Raw genomic sequence first — 25,207 nt, 5'->3', positions numbered from 1 at the left:
GCTGGGCCGCCATCTTTGTAGGGGGCAAGGTGCAGCCAGGCGCATGTGCAGCCTCTCTCTGGTACAGAGTCATTGTGATGACAGCAGCCAATCCTGCTCTGATTCACCTCTGGGCTCCCTCAGGACCACTTTGTCAATGTCTAGCTTCCTCAGTCTCCAACCATGGGGGTATGTTTGGTCTGTTTAATACTGTATTATTACTTTTATAGACCATTTGTAAATGATTTTTCACGTGGCCCAGCCCCTGACCATGTGCTGCTCTATTATCAGATTATTTTATCTTGAATATTTTTGAGTCAAGAATTCTTTTTTCCAATAAGCAAGTGTGTTTTCCTTCAGTTTCTGACGATCAAATTCTGCACCACTTTCATTCCCTGTCATGCATTTTGCACCCCCTTGAACTGTGTTTCTCTTTCCACAGATCCCAGTGATTAATGCCAAAGCCCTGTTGCCTGTGGAGAGGGTGATGCTTGACTTTCTTGTACAGCTGCAGTTTGTGTGGTGAAGGTGCTCCCACAATGTGGTTGGGTAAGAGACATTACAGATTATTCATTACAGCAACAGTGATGATTTGAAGATAATGTCCAAATCAAGAACAGTTTGTAATTTTATTATCATGCTTATAATTTCATATAAAATATCATTGAGAATTTTAGATATAAAGCCAGAGATGGAGATATTAGGTCAGGTGACCAAAAGCATTGCCAAAAAGCAGGTTTTGAGGGATGTCTTAAAGGTGGAACGCAGACCTGTGATGTTTTGTCTGCAAATTCCAGACCATGTTGCTTTAGCAACTGTAGAATCAGCTACACAGTTGAAGTAATGAATTAACAAATCATTGGGAGTCTCGAAGTAAATGGATTGACGAGGTCTCAAAGGATGTGTGGTGCATGGAGCTAGGGATGAGAACAGCCAGGAATCAAGTCAAGAATGAGAATTTTAAATTGTTGTTGCTTATAGGAGCCTTTTGACGGATGAACATGTTTGGGGAGAAGTGAGCACGTGGGCGATAGAGCTTTCAATTTTTCTTGAGATTACAGGAGGTTGAATTTGGGAGGCTGGCCAGGAGTGTGTTTGGATAATTTAAGTCTGGAGATAACACACGATGGATGAGAGTTTCAGTATATGAGCTGAGATGAGGGTGGAATCAGCTAGAAATAGTGGTGTTGGAGTGGGACTGGGCTGTCACTCTTACCTCACCTCTGGGATTCAGCTGGTTGTCAGGTTGTGAATCAGGTGGTAACACAATCGGGAGCTGAGTGGCCCTGGTGGAGCCTAAAATGAGTGTCACTCAGTTGGCTGTTGCTGAGCAGCTGCTGCTTGATAGCCCTGTTGATGAATACTTACATCACTTTCCTGCTGATCGAGGGAAATTGCCTGGGTCGGAGTTGACCTGTGTTTTTGTGTTGAACATCCCTGGGCAATGTTCCACATTGTCAGTCAATGCCAGTGCTGGATGGGTACGTGGCTTTGTGGGTGGCAAGTTCTGGAGCACAAGTTATCAGTATAATTGCCAGAATGTTAGCAGGACCCATAGCCTTTACACTACTTAACCATTTCTTGGTATTATTCGAACTAATCAAACTGACTTAAAACTCACGTGTGTGATTTTGGAAACCACTGTTGAAGGCTGAGATGGATCATCCCACTTTGCAACTGGCTGAGAATTGCTGCAAATGCTGCATGGATGTGTGAGATCCCTCCGTTAGTTAGGGTGGGGATATCTGTTGTGCTTCCTGCAACAAGTTGATTAATTGTCCATTACCATTCACAAGTGGGTGTGGCAGAATTCTGATCTGATCCATTGGTTGTGGGATCGTTTAGCTCTGTTGCTTGATGCTGATGCTGTTTAAAATGCAGATGGTCCCGTTTGGTAGCTTCAACAGGTTGGCACTGCATTTTTAGGTATGCCTGGTGCTGCTCATGGCATGCCCTCCTTTCCTGTCCATTGTGATGGGTGAGTGCGGGATGTACAAACCCATGAGATTACAGATTGTGCTGGAGTACAGTTCTGTTGCTGTTGTTATCCCACAGTGCCTCAGAGATATCCAGTTTGAGATCCTACATCTGTCCCATTTAGCATGGTGATAGTACCACTCAGCACAAGGGAGGTTTTTCTCAACTTTAAGGTGAGGCTTTGTCTCCAAAAAGACTGTGGGATGGTCGCTCTTGTCATGGACAGATACATTTGCAGCTGATAGATTCATACTGATAAGATCTAGTATGTTTTTCCATCTTGCTGGTTCCGTGACCGCCTGCTGCAAACCCAGTTGAGCAGCTATGTCCTTGAGGACCCGACCAGTCAGTCAGTAATCCTGCAGCTGAGCTACTCTTGGTAGAGGACATTGAAATCCTGTACCCAGAGTAGGCTTGTCACCATTTTATTGCCTCAGTGCTTCCTCCAAGTGTTATTCAACATGGAGTAGCACTGATCCGTCAGCCGTGGGAGCACAGTACGTGGTAATCAGCAGGAGCCATGAGACTTCCTGGTGTCCAAAGTTAATGCTGAGTACTCCCAGGGCAAAAGGTGTGTACATCACTGTGCCATCGCCTCTGCCTGGTCTGTCCTGCTGGTGGGACAGGACATATCCAGAGATTTCAGGAGAAAGTGAAGACTGCAGATGCTGGAGATCAGAGTGGAGAGTATGGTGCTGGAAAAGCACAGCAGGTCAGGCTGATGAAAGGCTTAGGCTCGAAACATCGATTCTCCTTCGCCTCAGATGCTGCCTCACCTTGTTATGCTTTTCCATCATCACACTCTCGATATCTAGGGATGGTGATGGTGGTGTCTAGCCATTATCTGTAAGGGATGACTCTGTGAGGATGACTATGTCAGGCTGTTCCTTGACTAGTCTGTGAGACAGCTCGCCACGTTTTGGCACAAAAAACCCGGATGTTAGTGAGCAGGATGTTGCAGAGCCGAGAGGGCTGATTCTGTGGTTGTATTTTCTGGTGCCTTGTTAGATGCCAAGTGGTCCATCCAGTTTCATTCCTTTGTTGAGACTTTGCAGTGATTAATGCAGTGAGTAGCTTGTTGGGCGACTGTCAGGTTGGCAGGATATTTTCTGCCATTGACAATAGTTCCTTGGAAATCAGGAGATTCCTAATTCGTTATTATTTCATGAATTCAGATTCCATCGTCTGCCGAGCTGGGATTCGAACAGGGACTTCAGTTGTACATTTTAATATTCTGGATAAAAGTTAAATACATTAGGTTTGTTCACTCATTTTAAACATCACTAACCCTGGTTTTGTTTCTTTGTAAACACTGTCCATCATCCTGTCTCCTCCATCCTTCTCACCAACAACAAGAGCAACGAGCACACGGAGTTTCTCTGTCACTAAGACTGAGACAATCCGACCAGCTGCCTCTGCTGCTTCCCTCCATCCCACTAGCCCACTGAGACAAACTGCCTCACATGGTGTTCCTGGTTTTTGTCCCAAACTTACATCTTTCTCCTCTTGTCAAGTCTTATCAGAGCTCATCTTGATCTTTTCCTAGTCTCGCTAAACCACAGACATTCCAACTCTGTTTCCTCCCCGTCACTCCCCCTCGCCAATTCACAGATATTGTTCCTTGTTCTGTCTGTCTGTCTTTTCTGGTTATGTCCTTCTCATCCATTCTGCAAAAAAAAACTAACATTTAACCTCACCATCATTTGTAAATCCTGCTCCATCCCCACTCTCCCTTTCCTTTATGAATTCCTTGTATTTGGTGTCCCTCCAGGATCTATCCTTGGTCCCTACTGTTTATCACCTACATACTGCCAGGAGGTGACATTGTCTAAAAGCACAGTGTGAGGTTTGACATGTACACTGACGATGCCCAGCTCTCCCTCCCCATCATCCCTCTCCATTGCTCCATTGTTACTCAGTTATCAAACTGCTTATCACATTCCCACTACTTGATTAACTGCAATTTCCTCCGATGAAACATTGTTACGGTTAAATCCATTACCTTCAGTTGCTAATACAAATTCCTTTCCCTTACTGCTGAGCCCCTCCCTCTCACTGGGTGCAGTCTGAGGTAGAACTAGACTCTTCACAATATTGCTGTCATATCTGACTTCAAGGTGACCTTCTAATCAGACATCTACACAATCACAAACACCAGGAATTCCAATCTCTGAAACGTTGCTTGTCTCCACCTCACCCCAGCTCCATTGCTACTGAAACCCCTTACCCGTGTCTGTGTTACCTTAAACTTGGTGAATCCAAAACAGAACCCTTGATTTCGTGACTGGCCCAGAATCTGCTGGCTTTCAGTGTTTCCTGCACAATTACCCCAGATCCCTTTCTGGTGCAGCTTTCTACAGATTCCACCATGTAAATAGCACTCTGTTCTCTTATTGTCCCCTCCAAACTGACCGACTTGACATCTTCCCAAATTATACTCCATCTGACAACTTGTTGCCCCTTCTCCTGTGTATCTCTCTCTCTTCACAATCCTCTTAGCACTTTACAGTTATGCCTTTTCTAGGAATTCCCCCCCCCCCCCCCCCACCCATTCTTCTAAACATTTACTGGGAACAGTGGGCAGTGTGAAGCATGCAGAGATGCTCTGTTTTTAGAGATACTCTATGGGAGGAACTTGCTGCCCATTGGTCAGAATGGAGACAACTTGCCCATCGAGCTGCATGAACCTTTCACCCCCCCCCCCCCATGTCTTATTGATGAGGCACAGCGGCAGCACGGAAGGGAAAAAAAAGAAGCAAATCCTGCTCTCCGCATCTCACTGACTCCTGGAATATTCTGTCCCATGTGTCAAAATCTGCCCTGTTCAGTCGCATGAAATCCCAAGGTGGAAACTCACAGAAACCCACAGAGGTTTCCCCCTGAACTGACTGCTGACCTCCACAAGGGGTAATGTGTCCAGTCATCCTGGGCCAGGAGGAGGAGATGGTGTGAGTTTCTAACCTGATCTGACAGTGATGGAGTTTATAAACTTGTATTACAGGATACTACAGGTGGACATTCAGATGGTAATCTCAGTCATTGTAACACCAAACTCTGATTGAATTAGTCAATTCATCAGGACCTGGATATTCGCATTGTGTGTGAGTATTGTATTCCATCTGAATCCCATTTGCTGCATAAAAGTTCTCTTTGAATCTTCCCAAACCTTTTATGTGTGTCCTGTAATCCTTGTATAATGAGCTGATGGGTGTAAGGTTTATTATTATAATGTATAATTTCTGTAAATCCCTCTGTCACAGCTCCCCTCAATTGCCTTTGCTACAAGGAGAACAACCTCAGTTTCCCCAAACCCCTGATTCCCCAGTGTCTGTTTGATTAGATTACTTAGTGTGGAAACAGGCCCTTCGGCCCAACAAGTCCACACCGACCCGCCAAAGCGCAACCCACCCATACCCCTACATTTACCCCTTACCTAACACTAGGGGCAATTTGGCATGGCCAATTCACCTGACCCGCACATCTTTGGACTGTGGGAGGAAACCAGAACTCCCGGAGGAAACCCACGCAGACACGGGGTGAACGTGCAAACTCCACACAGTCAGTCACCTGAGTCGGGAATTGAACCCAGGTCTCTGGCGCTGTGAGGCAGCAGTGCTAACCACTGTGCCAGCATGCCGCCCACGGCTCTCTATAAGACACACATCAGGATTGTGTTGGAACGTTCTCCACTTGCCTACATCAGTGCAGCCCCCAACAATATTAAAGAAAGTGAACATCCTCCAGGACAAAGCACTGTGCCGTAGTGGTGTCCCATCCACCCCTTCAGCATTCCCTCTCCCCATCCCAGAGACACAGTGGCATCACTGTGTAAAAGGGAAAGTCAGCATTGTCCTCCCAGACCATAGGGCTGCTCTCTCATTAGGGAGGAAACTGGAGCCCCTGGAAGAAACCCATGCAAACACTGGGAGAATGGGCAAGTCCCACAGAGACAGTTGTCCAAAGCTGGAAACGAACCTGGGGCCCTGGCAGCAGGGCTAATCACTGAGCCACTGTGCCACCCTCAAATTGTAATTTGATTCACAACTACCACTTCCTCTGATAGTTCATTCCACACACAAACCATTGTCTGAACAAATATTTTTTAAAAATCCCCGAATCTCTTTTTAAAGCTGTTCTGCTGTCACCTTAAAAGCTATGTACCCAGTCTTGAATCGGGTTCCTTCCTGGAAAGGACACCTGCTGTTCACATTACTGATACCACCCATCCATGATTTGAGTCTAATAAGGTCACTCCTCAGCCTCCTGCGCGCCAGTGAAAGACGTCGCAGCCTATCCAGCCTCTGCTTATAATTCAGACTATCCATTCCCCTCAACATCCTGGTAAATCGCTTTTGAATCCGCTCCAAATACATAATGTCCTCCCGATATCAGCATGGCCAGAACTGGACACAGAATTCCAGAAAAGGCCTCCCCAACATCCAAAATAACATCCCAACTCTTGTACTCCAAGGTCTGAGCAATGGTGACAAGTGTGCTAAGCACCTTCTTAACCACCCTGTCTACATGTGACACAGACTTGAAAGACCCGAACCCCTCGGCCTCTTTGTTCCATATCACTCCTCGATGCCCTGTTTTTAATTAGTGTAAGTCTGCTCTCGTTTGTTTTATCAAGATGTAATATTTTGCATTTATTCCAATCCAAAAATACCAAAAAAATCCTGAGCATTAAAGACAGTGGGAGTATACTTAAGAGGGAACTCAGGAGGGCAAAAAGGGGACATGAGATAGCTTTGGCAAATAGAGTTATGAATAATCCCAAGGGTGTTTATAAATATATTAAGAACAAAAGGGTAACTCGAGAGAGAATAGGGCTCTTCAAAGATCAGCAAGGTAGCCTACGTGTGGAGCCGCAGGAGATGGGAGAGATACTAACAAAATATTTTGCATCAGTGTTTACTGTGGAGAAGGACATGGGCAATATAGAATGTGGGAAAATAGAAGTTGAATATGTCCATCTTACAGCGGAGGACGTGCTGGGTGTCTTGTAACCTGTAAAGCTTGGTTAATCCCCAGCACCTGATCAGGTGTACCCTAGAGCTCTGTGGGAAGTTGGGAATGTGACTGCTGGGCCTCTTGCTGAGATATTTTGTATCATCGATTATCACAGACGAAATGCCGAAAGACTAGAGGTTGGTTAACATGGTGCCACTATTTAAGAAAGGTGGTAAGGACAAGCCAGGGAACTAACGACCGGTGAGCCTGGGCAAGTTGTTGGGGGGAATCCTGAGGAACAAGATGCATGTGTATACTGAAAAGCAAGGATTGATTAGTGATAGTCAGCATGACTTTGTGCATGTCTCTCAAACTTGATTGAGTTAATTGAAGATGTATCAAAGAGGATTGATGAGGGCAGAGAGGTGGACGTGATCTATGGAATTCAGTAAGGTACTGGACAAGCTTCCCCATGGAAGACTGCTTAGCAAAGTTAGATCTCATGGCATACAGGGAGAACTAACCGTTTGGATACAGAACTGGCTCAAATGTAGAAGGCAGGGTGGTGGTGGAGGGTTGTTTTTCAGATTGGAGGCATGTGACCAGTAGAGTGCCGTAAAGATCAGTGTTGGGTCCACTACTTTTTGTCGTTTATATATATGATTTAGATATGAGCATAGGAGGTATAGTTAGTAAGTTTGCAGATGACACCAAAATTAGAGGTATAGTGGACAGCGAAGAAGGTTACCTCAGACTACAACAGGATGTTGTTCAGATGGGTGAGAAGTGGCAGATGGAGTTTAATTCAGATAAATGTGACGTGCTGCATTTTAAAAAAGCAAATCTTAACAGGACTGATACACTTAGTGGCAAATTCCTAGATAGTGTTGATGAACAAAGATATCTTGCAGTGCAGGTTCATATTTCCTTGAAAGTAGAGTTGCAGGTAGATAGGATACTGAAGAAAATGTTTAGAATACATTCTCTTATTGATCAGAGCATTCAGTATAGAAGTTGGAAGGTGATTACAGGACATTGGTTAGGCCTCTTTTGGAATATTGTGTGCAATTCTGTTCTCCGTGAATCGGAAGGATGTTGTGAAACTTGAAGAGGTTCAACAAAGATTTACAAGGATACTGTCAGGGTTTGAGCTGCAGGAAGAGAGCAAAAAGGCTGGGGCTTTCTTTCCCTGGAGCATCAGAGACTGAGGGGTGACCTCCATAGAGGTTTATAAAATCATTAGTAGCATGGATAGGGTAACCAGACAAGGTCTTTTCCCTGAGTAGGAGAGTCCAGAAATAGAGAGCATAAGTTGAGGGTGAGAGGGGAAAGATATAAAAGGGAACTAAGGAGCAACTTTTTCATGCAGAGAGTGGTGCCTGAATGGAATAAGCTGCCAGAAGAAGTAGTGGAGGCTGACAATTACAGTATTTTAAAGGCATTTGGATACTTGACATGAATAGGAAAGATTTAGAGGGATATGGCCCAGGTGCTGGCAAGAGGGATAAGATTAGGTTCGGATATCTGGTCGGCATGGACAAATTTGACCGAAGGTTCTGTTTAGTGCTGTTCATCTGTGACTCACAGCTCAGTGGGTTTCGGTCCCTTCAAAGATAAATCTTAATCTGTTTTATTTTAGTAAAGCTACAACATTCAGTAGGGCGACAGTTTATTTCTTTAAATACACATCTTATGATAATTTGATAAAGTTTTTTAATATAAAATATTGGTACTAATTTATTCTAGAGCTGTGTTTTGTAAAGCTGTAAGATTGTGTGCCTTTTTCTGGGTCTGTGGACTGTTAAGGTGCAGAGATGGCCATTCGTACAGTGATGTGCTCTTCCTGTTGGATGTGGGAGATTAAGGAAGGTTTCAATGATCTGATTGTCTGCAGGAAGTGAGGATGCAAATCCTGTAGGATTTCCTGGATCAGATGGAGCAATGGTTAAAGGTAATGAAGAATTTACAGGAGCATGGGGGTGTGATAGGTGGCAGTTTCAGAAAGGTAGGAAAACTGCCGATCCAGTCAGGTAGATGGGTTTCCTCTAGGAAATGGAGGAGCGGAAGGCAAGTAGTGCAGGAGTCTCCTGTGGTTATTTCCATCTCCAACAAGTATACTGTTTTGGAAAGCGTCGGGGGTCACATTTTCAGGGGAATATCGCACTGACAGCCAAGTTACTAGTGTAATGAATCTAGTATAATGTGAGGTATAACAGGTTCCACGCGATCGATGGTGATAGGGGGCTCTCTAGTCTGCAGCACAGACTGCAGTTTCTGTAGCTGATAGTGAGACCTCAGAGTGGGGTGGTGCCTCCCTACTGTCTGGGTGAAGGATGGCTCCGAGGGTGCAGAATATTCTGAAAGGGGAGAATGATCAGTGGGAGGTCGCTGTGCATTGGTACCAATGACATAAGAGAAAAGGATGAAGTACTGATGAGAGAATATAGCAAATTAGCCTGGAGGATAATAAGCAGGATCTTGTGGGTCGTAATATCTGGATTACTCCCGGTGCCACATGCTAGTGAGAGTAGGAATAGCAGGGTAGAGCAGATGAATGCGTGGCCAAGGATCTGATACAGGGGAGAAGGATTCCCATTTTTGGATCATTGGAATCTCTGCTGGGGGAGAGGTGACGTGCATAACAAGGATGGATTACACCTGAATTGGAAGGTGTCTAATATCCAAGCAGGGAGATTTGCTAGTGCTACTCGGGAGGCATTAAACCAGTGAGGGCGTGGGGGTAAACCTAAAGAGATAGTGAGAAAGGAGGTAACCCTGAGGCTGGTACAGTTGAGAAGTTAGACAGGCAAGGGCAAGGCACAGAATGAGGTCGGACTGACAAGGTACAATAGACAATCGGTGCAGGAATAGGCCATTCTGCCCTTTGAGCCAGCACCACCATTCATTATGATCATGGCTGATCATCCACAATCAGTATCCTGTTCCTGTCTTATCTCCATAAAACTTGATTCCATTATCTTTAACAGTTCTGTCCATCTCTTTCTTGAAATTATCCAGAGACTTGGCCTCCACTGCCTTCTGGGGCAGTGCATTCCATGTGTCCACTACTCTCTGGGTGAAGACGTTTCTCCTCAACTCTCTTCTAAATGGCCTCTCCCTTATTTTTAACCTGTGTCCTCTGGTTCTGGACTCACCCATCCGTGGGAACATGCATCCTGCCTCCAGAGTGTTCAACACTTCAATAATCTTGTAGGTCTCAATCAGATCCCCTCTCATTCTTCTAAATTCAAGTGTATACAAGCTCAGTCGCTCCAATCTTTCAACATATGATCATTCCGCCAATTCCGGGAATTGTCCTCGTGAACCTACCCAACACTCCCTCAATAGCCACAATGCTCTTCCTCAAATGTGGAGACCAAAACTGCACACAATACTCCAGGTGCGGTCTTACCAGGGCCCTGTACAACTGCAGAAGGACCTCTTTGCTCCTATATTCAATTCCTCTTGTTATGAGGGCCAGCATGCAGTGAGCTTTCTTCACTACCTGCTGTACCTGCATGCTTGCTTTCATTGACTGATGTACAACACACCGAGATCTCGTTGTACTTCCCCTTTACCAAACTTGACTCCTTTTAGATAGTAATCTGCCTTCCTGTTCTTGCCTCCAAAGTGGATAACCACACATTTATCCACATTAAACTGCATCTGCTATGCATCCGCCCACTCACCTAGCCTGTCCAAGTTAACCTGTATTCTCATAACATCCTCCTCACATTTCACCCTGCCACCCAGCTTTGTGTCATCAGCAAATTTGCTAATATTACTTTTAAGATGTTCATCTATATTATTAATGTATATTATCAACAGCTGTGGTCCCAGCACCGAACCTTGTGGTACCCCACTAGTCACTGCCTGCCATTCCGAAAGGAAGCGTTTATCACTCCTCTTTGCTTCCTGTCAGCCAGCCAATTTTCAATCCAAGTCAGTATATTCCCCTTTGTAAATCCATGCTGACTCTGACGAATCCTATTACTGCTATCCAAATGAGCCATAATTTCATCTTTTGTAATTGACTCAGCGTCATTCTCACCACTGACATCAGACTAACCGGTCTATAATTCCTTGTTTTATCTCTCCCAACTTTTTTTGAAAAGTGGGATAACATTAGCCACCCTCCAATCTGACTCTACATCTCCTGATTCTGTGTATCCCCCTTTCCCAAGGGACTGAACGTCATCCCTCATCAACAGGGCCATCCCACCCCCTCTGCCCATCAGTCTGTCCTTTTGATAGCACTGCACTGCATTTATTTCAATGCAAGAGGTTTTACAGGGAAAGCAGATGAGCTTAAGATATGGTTTTGAACATGGGACTGGGATATAGTGGGTATGACAGAAACGTGGCTTAGGTTGGACAGGCCAGGTAGCTTAATGTTCCAGGGAATAGATATGAGGAAGGGTAGAAAGGGGGATAAGAGAGAAGGTGGAATGGTGTTTTTGAGTAGGGATAACATTATTGTTGTGCTTAGGGAGGATATTCATGGGGGTTCGCCCGTTGAAATTACTTGGGTGAAACTGGGAAATAAGAACAGGACGATCACCTTATTGAGGTTGTCTGTGTGGGTTTCATCCAGGTGTTCTGGTTTCCTCCCACAGTCCAAAGGTGTGCAGGTTGGGTGGAGAATCCAGGCTGGATTGCCGTATTGTTCAGGGATGGGCAGGTGGGTGGATTGGCCATGGGAAATGTTCAGAGATGTGCAGGCTAGGTGGATTGGTCATGGGAAATGCAGCGTTACAGGGGTAAGATAGGAGGCTCTGAGGGTCAGTGTGGATGTGATGGGCCGAATGGCCTGCTTCCACACTTGGGATTCTTTGACGCCAATTCTACTGGTTTTAAAATAGTTGCAGAAAATAATAGATCAGATCTAAAAGTTGGTGTTCAAAATTGGACAAAGGTGAATTTTGATGGTACAAGGCAAGAACTTTCAATATTTCTTTGCAACCCCCAGGTAAAGGGACGGCTGGAAAGTGGGAACATAAGAACAGAAGGAATAGGAGCAGGGGTAGGCCATCTGGCCCCTCAAGCCTGCACTGCCATTCAATAAGATCAGGGCTGATCTTTTCATGGCCTCGGCTCCACTTTCCTGCTCTCTCACCATAACCCTTAATTCGATTCCTGTTTGCAAATCTACATTTTGCCTTAAAGACATTCAAGTTGATAACATCAACTGCTACACTCAGCAGGGAATTCCACGGATTCATAACCCTTTGGCTGAAGAAGTTCCTCCTCAACTCTGTCCTAAATCAGATACCCCCTTATTTTGACGCTGTGCTCTCTAGACTGACCCGCCCCCCAATGGAAATAACCTCCCTGCTTCTATCTTATCTATTCCCTTCTTAATTTTATTTTTTCCAATACAGCCTCCCATTCTTCTAAATTCCAACAAGTATAATCCCAGTCTATTCGGTCTCTCCACATACACCAATCCTCTCAACCCCCGACTCAAACTAGTGATCCTCCTCTGCACCCCCTCCAGTGTCAGTACATCCTTGTTGAAGTAAGGAGATCAAACCTGTACACAGTACTCCAGGTGTGGCCTCACCAGCACCCTGTACAACTGCAGCATAACCATCCCTCTAGCAAGGAAGGACAATAAACCCTTCACCATCTCTTTTAGTCCCCTGGGATGCATTCCATCACGGCCAGGAGACCCATGTTCTTTTGGGCTGTTATCTTTTCCAACACTACCTCTTTACTGAGAGTGACTGTTTCCATGTCCTCATCTGCCATTGCCTCCATAGGCTGGTGAAAATGAGACAACAAGAGTACATGGACAGTATGTTCCTGTTAAAGCCAAGTCTGGTAGGTGTAGAGAATGCTGTGTGTCTAGAGAAATTGAGGGTCTGGTCAAAAAGATGAAGGAGGGATATGGCAGCTACGGACAGCTGGGTTTGAGTGAATCCCTTGGAGTATAGGGGCAGTAGGAGTACACGTGAGGGAAAACAGGAGGGCAAAAAGGATACATGAGATAGCTTTGGGGGGAAAGAGGTTTAAGGACAATCCAAAGAGATTCTACAAAACACTAAGGACAAAAGAGTAACCAGGCAGAGAATAGGGACCCTCAAAGATCAACAAGGCTGTCTGTGGAACCACAGAAGGTGGGAGAGATACTACCCAAGGATTTCATGTCAGCTTTTACTGAAAGAGGATATGGAAGCTAGAGAGTTTGGAGAAATAAATAGTGATGATTTGACAACTGTCCATATTACAGAGGAGGTTGTACGGGATGTCTTATACAGAAAGCTGAGTAAATCTGTGGGACCTGATCAGGTGTATCCCAAATCTTTGTGGGAAGTGATCGTCGGGCCCCTCGTTGAGAGATTTGTATCACCGATAGCCGGAGGTGAGGTGCTGCAAGACAGGAGCCATTATTTGAGAAAGGTGATGAGGAAAGGCCAGGGAACAATACACCGGTGAGCCTGAGGGTAGTGGCAGACAAGGTGTTGGAAGGAATTCTGAAGGACAGGTTTATATGTAATTGGAAAGGCAAGAAGTGATTAGGGATAGTCAGCATGGCTTTGTACATACATCACTAACTTGGACTTCAGAAAGACATTCAAAAAGGTTCCACATAACAGACTGGTTAGCAAGTTAGACACCATGGGATGCAGAGAGAACCAGCTATTATATACAAATTGGCGGGAAGGTTGGGGACGGAGAGTAGTGCTTTTCGGACTGGAGCCCTGTGATGAGCAATATGGTGTAAGGATCAGTGCTGGATCCACTGATTTTCATCATTTATATCAATGATTTGTGAGTGAATATATGAGGTATAGTTAGTAGGCTTACAGTAGACATCAAAATTGGAGGTGCACTGGACAGTAAAGAAGGTTACCTCAGAGTACAATGGGACATCAATCAAATGGGCTGAGGATTGTCAGATCGAGTTTATTTCAGATAAATGTGAGGTGCTCCATTTTGGAAAAGCAAATGAGGGCAGGAATTATACACTTAATGGGAAGGTCCTGGGGGGTGTTGCTGAACAAAGAGATCTTTCAGTGCAGGTTCATAGTTCCTTGAAAGTGGAATCATAGGCAGGGTAGTGAACAAGGTGTTTGGTGTACTTGCCTTTACTGGTCAGTACATTGAGTAGTGGAGTTGGGATGTCATTCTGCGGCTGCACAGCACATTGATTCAGCCACTTCTGGAATTCTGCTTTCAGTCCTGGTCTCCCCGCTATCGGAATGATATTATGAAATTTGCAAGGGTTCGGAAAAGATCTGCAAAGATGTTGCTAGGGTTGAGGGTTTGAGCTATATAGATAGAGGGTGAATAGGCTGGGGCTGTTTTCCCTGGAGCATCGGATACATTTGTGAGGAGCATGGATAGGATGAAATCCCAGAGTCTTATTCCCAGGATATGTGAGTCCAAAGCTTGGGGGCACAGGCTTCAGGTGTGAGGGAAAAGATTTAAAAGGGATCTAAGGGGCAATGTTTCCAGCTGAACATAGTACGTGTGTGGTAGGAGCTGCCAGAGGAAGTGTGGAGGCTGGTACAATTACCCAGTTATGCCTTTGAGATGTTGTATGTGATTAGCAAAAGTTTAGAAGGATACAGGCCAAGAGCTGGCATATGGGATGATATTAATTTAGGATATCTGGTCGGCATGGACAAGTTGGATCGAAGGGTCTGTTTCTCTGCTGTACATCTTTATGGCCCTACTAAAATTAAGATGGGTTTCTCTTTTATGGAGAGTTAGCAGAAGATCAACTAATTCTCCTTGGAGCTGAGAAGGTTAGGCAGGGATTTCGACCAGGAGCAGATTTGTTTCCAGGATATTTAATTTACAGAGAGACAGACGGAGAAATTATTAACGTCACAATTTTGAGTAACTACTTTCAGGTAAATGGCAAATAAAACAGGTTAAAAATGTGAAGATTATTGTACTCACTAAGTTCTGAGCATCTGGAACAGTTTGGACGCAGATTCAGTAGTTATTGAGAAAACAAATTTGGAATTTAACTTTTTTAAGGAAGGATTTGGAGGGCTACAGACAAATGGGAGGTGAGTTGGGATAGACTGGCACCATCTCCAGAGGGGCCAGTACAGCTGAATAGCCCCAAACCCCTGTGCTCTGCGTTACTGCCCCATTCACTGTGAATGATGAAGCTCATCCCAGGGCAGAGTCCAAGAGACATACAGCATGGAATTAGACCCTTTGGTTGAACTGGTCCATGCCGACCAGATATCCCAACATTTGGCACATATCCCTCTACACCCTTCCTATTCACATGCCCATCCAGATGCCGAATGGTGTAACTGTACCAGCCTCCACCACTTCCCCAAACAGAAGATTCCATACAGGCACCCATCTCAGTGTGAAAAAAGTTGCCTCTTGGGTCCCTTTTAAATCTTTCCCCTCTCACCTTAAACCTACACCCTCTCGTTCTAGACTCCCCCACCCCAGGGAAAAGCCCTTGTCTATTTTTCCCATCCATACTCCTCATGATTTTAGAAAGCTCTATGAGGTCACCCCTCATCATCCGATGCTCTTGGGAGGAGCCCACTCATGTCACAATGGGGCCCAGGTGATTGACAGCAGCTTCAGACCAATAGGAGAATTGGCGTGATCCTTCGGCCAATGGGAGTGAATTGGGGTGGGTCCAGCAGGCCAACACATGGCCATGAGCTGTGCAGGCGCAGTGTCACGGTGAGAGAGGTCCTCATGAGTGTGAAGGGAGTGGGAGAGACTGCAAAGTCTGGGGAAGAAATTGAGTTATTGTGGACTGGGAGGGTTTATAAACGCACAGTTTTAGGCTGCTAGACTTAAATTAGAAATTCCTGGTAAATTAGAACCAAAAGAACTGCGGATGCTGTAAATCTCACTCAACAGCCAAAAGATACTGGAAAAGCTCAGCAGGTCTGGCAGCATCTGTGAAGAGAAATCGGAGTTAACATTTTGGATCTGCTGACCCTTCCTCAGAACTGATGCTACTGAAAAAAAATGTTGGTATATATGCAGAAGATCGGGGTTAAGGAGTAAATGATAGGTGGTGATAGAGTCCAAAGAGATGGGAGCAGTTGGACAAAGGAGTGGATAACGATCTGGCTGGGGCAGGGTGAATAGCCGTTTATGGGGACTGTTAGTGGCTAACTATAGCTAATGTGTAATGGTAGGTTATGTACTAACAAGGCCTGGTGTGTGGGTTAAGAGGCTATGGCGCTAGGACATTGGAGAGTTCAGGACCTAAATTATTGATTTTGATACTGGGGCTAGAGGGGTGCAGGGTCCCCAAGTAGAAGATAAGGTGTTGTTCTTCCAACTTGCGTTAACATGTGGCGCTGGAAAAGCACAGCAGGTCAGGCAGCATCCCAGGAGAAGGATAATCGACGTTTTGGGCATATTCCATTCATCAGGAATGCCGGGATTGGGAGTGGGGTGGGAAGTAAGAGGGCTGAGAGATAAATAAGAGGGATGTGTGGTGTTGGTGGGAAGTGGGCTAGGAAGGCATGGGTAGATGTAGTTAGAGGGTAATGGAGATAGGGTGGAGTGGATAATTGGAAAGGAAAGTGGACAGGTGGGACAGTTTAAGGGCGTGGTGTCGAGTTGGAGGGTTGGATCTGGGATAAGGCAGGGGAGGGGAGATGAGGAAACCTTGATTCTGTGGTTAAAGGGTCCCAATTTCTTCCTCCAGGCGTCGGGTAGCTGGGATTTGGTGGTGGAGGTGGCCCATGACTTGCATGTCCTTGGAGGAGTGGGTAGGGAAGTTGAAGTGGTCAGCCACAGGATGGTGGGGTTGGTTGGTGCATGTGTCCCAGAAATGCTCCCTGAAACATTCCGCAAGTTGGTGTCCCAGGAGACAACATCGAAAGCAAAGGCCATAATAGGTGAGGTGTTTGGATGTGCAGGAAAATCTCTGCTGGATGGGGAATGGTCCGTTGGAGGTGAGGGGGAGGTGTGGGCACAGGTTTTGCACCTCTTGTATTGACAAGTGAAGGTGCTGTGAGTGGAAGGTGGGTTGTTGGGGAGCATGGATCTGACTAGGATTCACAGGGAATGGTCTCTGTGGAATGCTGAAAGGAATGGAGAGGGAAATATATCTCCGGTGGGATCTGATTGTAGATGGTGAAAATGGCGGAGGATGATGCGTTGTATCTGGGTGGAAGGTGAGGACTGGGGGGTTCTATCCTTGTTGCAGTTGGAGAGGTGTGGTTCAATGGCAGAGGTGCGGGAAGTGGTGGAGATACACAGGAGAGTATTGTTGACCACGTAGGAGGGGAAATTGCAGTCCTTGAAATATGGTGTGTTTTGGAATGTTCTGGAATGTTCTGCCAGCTTGCATCAAGCTTCACTGGAACACTGCAGTAAGCATGAGACAGAGATGTTGGCCAGGGAACAGGTTCGTGTGTTAAAGTAGCAGGCAGCTGGAAGCTCAGGGTCAGTTTTGCAGCAGAACGTAGATCATCAACTGCCATTTCCAGCACCTCCACTGAGCTGCTGCCAGACACAGGTTCCTGTCCCCTCCATTCACAGCTATTCACCCTCCCAGCAGATTGTTATCTACTCCTTTCTTTCCAAGTGTTATTTTTTCTTTTGGGCTCTGTCCCCACCTATTATTTACTCTTTACCCCCTATCTCCTGCAGTCCAAAGATGTGCAGTAAGGTGAATTGGCCAAGCTAAATTTCCCGTAGTGTTCAGGGATGTATAGGTTAGGTACATTAGTCAGGGTAAATGTAAAATAATAGGGTCGGGGAATGGGTTTGGTTGAGAAACTCTTCAGAGGGTGAGTGTGGACTTGTTGGGCCGAATGGCCTGTTTCCACACTGTAGGGATTCTAATTTTCCCAGCTGCAGTCAGTTCTGAGTGAGGGTCACTGGACCTAGAATGACCCTTAGTGTGTGCAGGAGGAGGAAAGGGGAGTTGGATCAGTTTAGACTGGAAGGGTTTAATTACACTCTGTACAGGTAGTTAGGCCTGAATTAGAAACTCTTGGTCCCACGTTTACAGCAAATGGGAAAACGGCTGTGGGCCTCAGGCGGTGATGGGTTCTGGGTTATGGCCACCATCTTTATTGGGGACAAGGTACAGCGAGGCGCATGGGCATATCCTCTTCCTGGGTGGGGTCGGGGTGATTTGAAGAGGAGCATTTACACATCAAACACATACCAAGAGAAGTATTTGTCTTTACTGTTCAGCCTGCACTGACTGTGAGTTTTATTTTGTGAATTCATTTTATAGGATTTTATTTAATAATTGAGACAGGGATCTCAAAATCAACTTTCTATCGTCAGCAGGGTCATCAGGATCGGAATACCATTGACATTTAACTGGGGAAGGAGAAAGGTGTGTCTGTTCTGTCTGTGGGAAAGTATCTCTCTTTTTTTTCAAGCAAAAAGCAGAAAGATGTTCCAAGGGATCACCCTTTGGGTTTGTGCTCAATTCTGGGCCCTGAGAGGGAACGCAGATTTGTCCAAATTACACCTCGTCTCTACATAGGAACTGTCAGATTTAGACCCAATCACCCACTTTCTGATGTTAACCTGTAAACTCCTCATTTTCAATTCCCTGCAAGCTTCTGATTAAAATTCCTTATGGACTCAAATTCCAGCACCATTTCGGGTGGAATGTTCCAGGTTTTGACAACTGTCTGTTCATTCAGAAACTGCTGAGGTCCGTATTGACTCTGGGGTTACAAAGGGCTGAATTGAAAGATGAGATGCAGTTCTTCAGCTCCCATTGAGATGCATTGGAACAGTACAGGAGGCTGAGGGCAGTGTAGGTGTGAGCAGACAATGAAAATGACAGGGCTGCACCGTGAGGGCTGCTTGGTTCAATGAGAGTGTTTTGGAGTTGGGTGTAAATAGAGCGAGGGGAGACAGGGAGAAGGTGAACCACAGCTTCAGTTTTAGTCCAGGCCATTCAGCAATTCACATGTTCCCAAAGGGAACAGCCAAGTTGTAAGCGATACCTGCTGAGTGTTTTCTTTAAAACAGTTTTTAAAGTGTAAAATGTCAGCTTAAGTAAAGATCGGGGCTTTTGATGATAATGGAAATGTTGGAAGAGAAGGAAGGTTTTTGCTCATTTAAATTCTCCTAATGGGAGTAACTAGCTGAAACTAGAGACACATTGTTACAGGAGCCCTCAGACCCGTGGGGCGCTCCTCTTGTACAATGTGGGAAATAAGGGACACTTCCAGTGTCCCTGACGGCTGTGTGTGCAGGAAGGGTGTCCATCTGCAGCTACTGGGAAACTGCTTTTCAGACCTGGAGCTGAGAGTGGACTCACTGTGGAGCAATACTGAGAATGTTATGGACGGCACGTTTAGTGAGTTAGTCACACTGCAGGTGAGGGTTACACAGGCAGAAAGGGAATGGGTGACCATCATATCAAGCAAAAGGCTCAGGAAGGGAGTGCAGGACTCCCCATGATCATTTCGCTTCTCATACAGATATTGTGCACCGCTTGGGATTCTATAAGGGAGGGAACAGGTGGGGTTGCCTCTCAGGGGAAATCAGCAACAGCCAGGTTCATGACCCCATAGAGAGCTCTGCTGCACAGAACGGGAGGAAGGAGAATGGCAGAGCTATAGTGACAGGGGATCCAGTAGTCAGGGTCAGAGACAGGCGCGTCTGTGGCCACTGACATGAATCCAGGACAGTGGAATTGAACCCAGGTCCATTTATTGATAAAGTGCACAGACTAATAAAGGTCAACGTCCCAAATGCAACCTTCAGCACTTGGTCACCCTAAAGCTCTATTTTCCAGGGTCTGTGCACTTACTCTGAGCCCTTCAGAGGGATTGAAGGGGATGGGGAGAAAACAGGAACAGGATTGTGTTGTAGATCTACAAGCTAACCATCACCCTCCCCTCTCAGTCTCCCTCCTCTGTCTCCCACCCCCCATCGTACCTCCTCCCCACCGCAGGGAAAAGACCTTGTGTATTTACCCTATCCATGCCCCTACTGATTTTATAAACCTCTATAAGGTCACCCATCAGCCTCTGACGCTCCAGGGAAAACGGTGTATTCATCCTCTCCCTATAGCTCAAATCCTCCAACCCTGGCAACATGCTTGTAATACTTTTCTGACCCCTTTCATGTTTCACAATATTGTTTTGAGAGGAAGGAGACCCGAATTGCACGCAATATTCCAAGCATGACCTAACCAATGTCTGTATAGCCGCAACATGACCTCCCAACTCCTATACTCAGTGCTCTGACCAATAAAGGAAAGCATATTAAACACCTTCTTCACTATCCTATCTACCTACGATTCTGCTTTCAATGAGCTGTGAACCTGCACTCCAAGGTCTCTTTGTTCAGCAGCGCTCCCGAGGACCTTACCATTAAGTGTATACATCCTGCTAATATTTGCTTTTCCAAAATGTAGCACCTCACATTTATCTGAATTAAACTCCATTTGCCAATCCTCAACCATCTGACCAAGATCCCGTTGTAATCTGAGATAATCTTATTCACTGTCCACTACACCTCCAATTTTGATGTCATCTTACTAACAATACTTTCTATATTCACTTCCAAATCATTTATATAAATTATGAAAATTAGTGGATCCAGCACCGATCCTTTGTGACACCCCACTGGTCACAGGTCTCCAATCTGAAAAGTAACCTTCTGGCACCACCCTCTGTCTTCTACCTCTGAGCCAGTTTTGTATCCAAACGGCTCGTTCTCTCTCTGTATTCCGTGAGATCTAACCTTGCTAACTAATCTCCCATGGGGAACCTTCTTGAACGCCTTACTGAAGACCATGTAGATGATTTCCACCCTTTTGCCCTGACTTAAGTTCATGAGACGTGATTTCTCACACACAAAGCTGTTAATAGTATACAGGACTTAACTCTGTACATTGGAGTCTGCGTCACCCAGTTATGGGTGTTCATATTCTGGATAAAGTTCACGTACACCAGCTTTGTGTTAGTGACTGTGTATCGAGTCTTATTAATATCACCAACACAGTGAGTTCCTTTTCAAAGGCAGTCCCTATATCCCTAACCCTGCTCCCATCTGCTCTGTCTCCTCCATCCCCACCAGAGACAGTAAGTGGTAGGAGCTCATGGAGTTTCCATGTGAGTGAGACGGAGAACATCTTCCCTTCTTTCCTCTAGTCCACCAAGAAATGGTGGTAGTGTCCTTACCTCTGGACCAGGAGGATCAGGTTCAAAGTTGAGTGACAGCATCTTTGAAGTGGCTGATTGGAAAACCTGCCCAAGCCACCAGGCCATACTGTCTCCCAGCTGTCCCTGCCTGAGCCTCTAAACAAAACCTTCCTGTAGTTTCTCTCCTGTTAGACTCTCCCATTGCTCAGTTTGTCCAGGATCCCCTCCTGCTGCTGCACTGCTCATGTCCCTCACTGACCTGTCCATCCCCAGTGTCCTCCACATTCATTCATTGTTTACAATCCCATTGTCCCAGTCCTCCAGCCCCGCCCCCTCCACCCTATTGGGCAGTGGCTGCTGTCAATCACTCAGGCTCCTGTGTGATCTGGAGCATGCTCAGCAGGAGGGGAGACCGGTGCATGGGCGCAGTGCTGGGCAATTGTTGGTGTATGTGCAAGGTGGGTCAGTGCCAGGGAGAGCGGCTGTGGGTGTGTGGGATTGATCTTTCATTGGCAGCTCACTCCCTTCCTCCCTCTGGGAACAGGTCCCAGGGGAATGGCCCCTCCCCTGGTATCGGGACAAGTGGTCGGCGTATCAGTGGGGGAGTATTTTGCAGAAAGTTATCAGAACTCGGGTGAAGATTCAGGGATGTTACGGAGAGGAACATTCATTTTAGTTCATTTTTATTCAACCAGATATGATTTGGCCAGTGTGTGCAGGATGGTTCTCATCAGAGGATCGGAGTAGGGGAATAAATAAGAGGTTCCAGATTGGGGGGGAAAACGTCAGTCCGTTCTGTCCCAGAAGGAAGCCCTGGGAGGTGTGGGGAGGATTCACCAACACCCAGGAGGCTCCGAGTCAGACTCATTGATTTGATTAGATTAGATTTCCTACAGTGTGGAAACAGGCCCTTCGGCCCAAACAGTCTACACCGACCCTCGGGTTACCCACCCAGACCCATTTCCCTCTGATTAATGCATCTAATATTATGGGCAATTTAGCCTGGCCGATTCACCTGACCTGCGCATCTTTGGATTGCTGGAATCGAACCTGTGACCCTAGTGCTGTGGGCTGCCGTGCCATCGTGCCACCCCTTTTTTTGGTTTTTAGTCTGTAGGCAGGAGCTAGGAAGCTGAATTCAAAGAGAGGAGAGTGTTAGAACTAGGTGTGGAGGGAAGGAGTGAGGAGATTATTTTGGATTTCAGTTCACAGAAGAGAGAAATTGTGAGACTGAGATTTAAAGCTTTGGGTGAACAAAGAAACTGCAATTTAATACTATAATTGTCTTATGAATTTCCATCCTGTGTTAACGGTGGTGACTTGTTTTCTCTGTTGTAGAGAACTGAAAGGGCAGATTTGCAGATGAGAAATTTAAATTGAACTTCATTTTCAGTTTTGATAGTTACTTGATCCGTGCCGATCTGAATATCATTGGCCTTTTTCATGTGGAAGGGAAGGTGTGTATTCTGTCCGTGGGTGAATATTTCAAATGTCAGTGTGACTGGGAAAATTACTGAGGTACAGCCAAGTCCATGTTAGCGTGGTGACTGTGGAGAGAGGATCAATCTAAACATCAGGTCATAGGCAGAGAACAAAGGGAACTAACACCTTCAACATATTGTCTCACTATAAACCATTGTTAGCAGCTAACCTGAGAATGCAACTTTAAAAGAAGGGTTTTGTGATTTACACATGAAAGAAGTCAAACTATCACTGTATTCTCACAGATGAAAGGCTTAACAGACAATTAATTTTTCAATGTATAATTTCAGTTACATCACACTGCAAATTTTTGCTATAAACTCTGGGTTATGATCGAGCCCTCCACAATCACCTGATGAAGGAGCGTCGCTCCGAAAGCTAGTGTGCTTCCAATTAAACCTGTTGGACTACAGCCTGGTGTTGTGTGATTTTTAACTTTGTACACCCCAGTCCAACACCAGCATCTCCAAATCATGACTCCTTTGGGGAGGGTGGTGAGTTTTGGATTCAGATTTCCAGTGATTACCATAAGAAGATGAGCACTGGGTACAGGAGAGGGAATGCAGCCCTTCGAACCAGCCCCACCATTTAATACGGTGATGATTGAGCTCACCTCGGTCTCAGCTGGGTTTTCCTGCCTGCTCTCTCTCACCCTTCATCTCATTGCAAATTCAACATCTGTATCTCTTCATTAAATCTGCTCATTGTCCTGGCATCCACTGCATTTTGAATAGGGAATTCCACAGATTCACAGCACATTGAGGTAGGTACATTCTTCTTCATGAAATTAGAATAGAATCCCTACAGTGCAGAAACAGGGTATTCGTCCATGGAGTCCACACCAACCCTATAATGAGCATCCCATTCAGACTCACCCATTCCCTGTATTTCCCATGGTTAATGGCTTAACCTGCACAGGCATGGACACTGTGGGCAATTTAGCATATCCAATCCTCCTAACCTGCACATCTTTGGACTGTGGGATGAAACGGGAGCACCCAGAGGAAACCCGCTCAGACATGGGGAGAACGTGTAAACTCCACACAGTCACCTAAGGCTAAAATCAAATCCAGGTCCCTGACACTGTGAGTCAGCAGTGCTAACCATTGAGCCACCTCTGCTTAAAATCTGCTCCTCCTATTCACTTCCCACGCCCCAGTTGGCTGAATCTATATTCCTTACATCAGAAAATCAGGTTGTGGAAGCAGGTGTCTCAGTAAAACCCAGTGACAGCCCATATGTCCTGTGTGTCTGAATGGGGATCCTATACACAACACCCTCCAGTCCACATTTTTCATACACTTTCCAGAGACAGGGCTCCAGTGGCTTCTTGGGGACTACAACTCCCACATTCCCTGTGGCAGGGACCACACGTGTGTGGGGGAAACCCCGCACTGTACATGTACAGAATGTGGGCGGGTTTTGGAGCATGTGCTTTAGGTAAGTATACTTTGCAGAAAGTATTTCACACTGTGATTGGCTGGGGAAGGGATGCATCTGCTTCTGGTATTGATCTGTTAGGGGGTCACCACACCCATGTAGGACCACTCTCCATCCCCAATTCATTGTAATGCTGGGAATCAACAAATGGGAAACAAAGAAGGATCTGACCCATTCTCCCAGACTGAAGGTTCCTCTTCTGTCCAGGATCTGCCACCTCCCTTTCTGTTTCCTTTTGTTTCATTCTGCTGTTACATTATTGACTTGCAGCAACTGAAGGGAAAGGAAGTGAACCCAGAAAGGGTGCAGAGTCTAACCAGGGACGGGAAGTGGTGGCATGGATCTGTTTATCAGTAACTCCATGAGAATGGGGAGGGTGTACATTAGGGGGTAGCAGAGTCAGAATGGTGGGAGAGAGTAAGTGGGCTGGAGGGTAACAGCTTCGGGGGAAGAAAGGGGAAAAAGATATTCCAAAGAAGCTAGAATTGTCTGCTCTGAATTTCTAACTGTACATATTCCTTTATACAGGGTGCTAGATGGTGAAGATTTGCAGACTGAAATCTCAAAATCATGTGCAGATTGTGATTATGTTAACCAGCATTTGAAGAACCAAAGATAGAGAATCACTCGGCCAAAATCCTGCAACACTCACACACAGCATTGTTGGTCTATCTCCACCAAATGGACTGTGAATGGTTCAAGACAGCAGCTCACTCCCATCTTCTCAAGGGTAACTAGAGATGGGGAATAAATGCTGGCTGAGCCAGTGATGCCCATATCCTGGAAATGGTTCCTATCTCTAGTTGCTGAACCCCAGTTGATGTTACTGCAGGATGGTGAGGGACGCTGAGTGCATCCTCCAGGAGGCAGCACCATCACATTACCCCTGCCTACACCCACACAGTAACACCGCAACGTCACTGGAACAAAAGGTAGTGAAGCCAAATGAGGACTTAGATATAGTTCTTCGGGGTAAAGTCATGAAAGGGGATTGGAACACAGCAGGAACAGGAGACTGAGCTGGATGGTCAGCTGTTTCCCATTGAATGGTGGAGCAGGATTGAAAGGCTGAATGGTCTCCTCCTGCTGCTATCTCCCAGGTATGTATGTAGCCATAGAGCCCGGGAAGGAAGGAGTGGGCAGGGATTCTCCAGGAGATTGCACTTCCACAACAGGTTTCAGTGAGGGAAGGTTTGATGGATTTTATTTAACATTTATCTTTAACACAAAGTTTGTAAATTTTGGTTTTAAAATGTTGTAAAAGTTTTTTGCACAGCAAATAAAATTAAAGAAAA

At 45.8% G+C, this 25,207-nt stretch overlaps 1 long non-coding RNA gene across 1 annotated transcript; it reads left to right on the top strand.

Moving 5' to 3' along the window:
- The first annotated feature begins 426 nt into the window (after positions 1-426).
- Positions 427-25,207, top strand: LOC132809426 (uncharacterized). The gene is made up of 3 exons (XR_009642308.1): positions 427-528; positions 4,958-5,057; positions 24,441-25,207. It is a non-coding gene; the product is annotated as an uncharacterized LOC132809426 (long non-coding RNA).

This window comes from Hemiscyllium ocellatum, unplaced genomic scaffold (assembly GCF_020745735.1).
Source record: "Hemiscyllium ocellatum isolate sHemOce1 unplaced genomic scaffold, sHemOce1.pat.X.cur. scaffold_118_pat_ctg1, whole genome shotgun sequence".
Classification (NCBI taxonomy): Eukaryota; Metazoa; Chordata; class Chondrichthyes; order Orectolobiformes; family Hemiscylliidae; genus Hemiscyllium; species Hemiscyllium ocellatum.
Note: the sequence above shows the minus strand (reverse complement) of the source record. Positions and strands in the feature narration are given on the sequence as shown.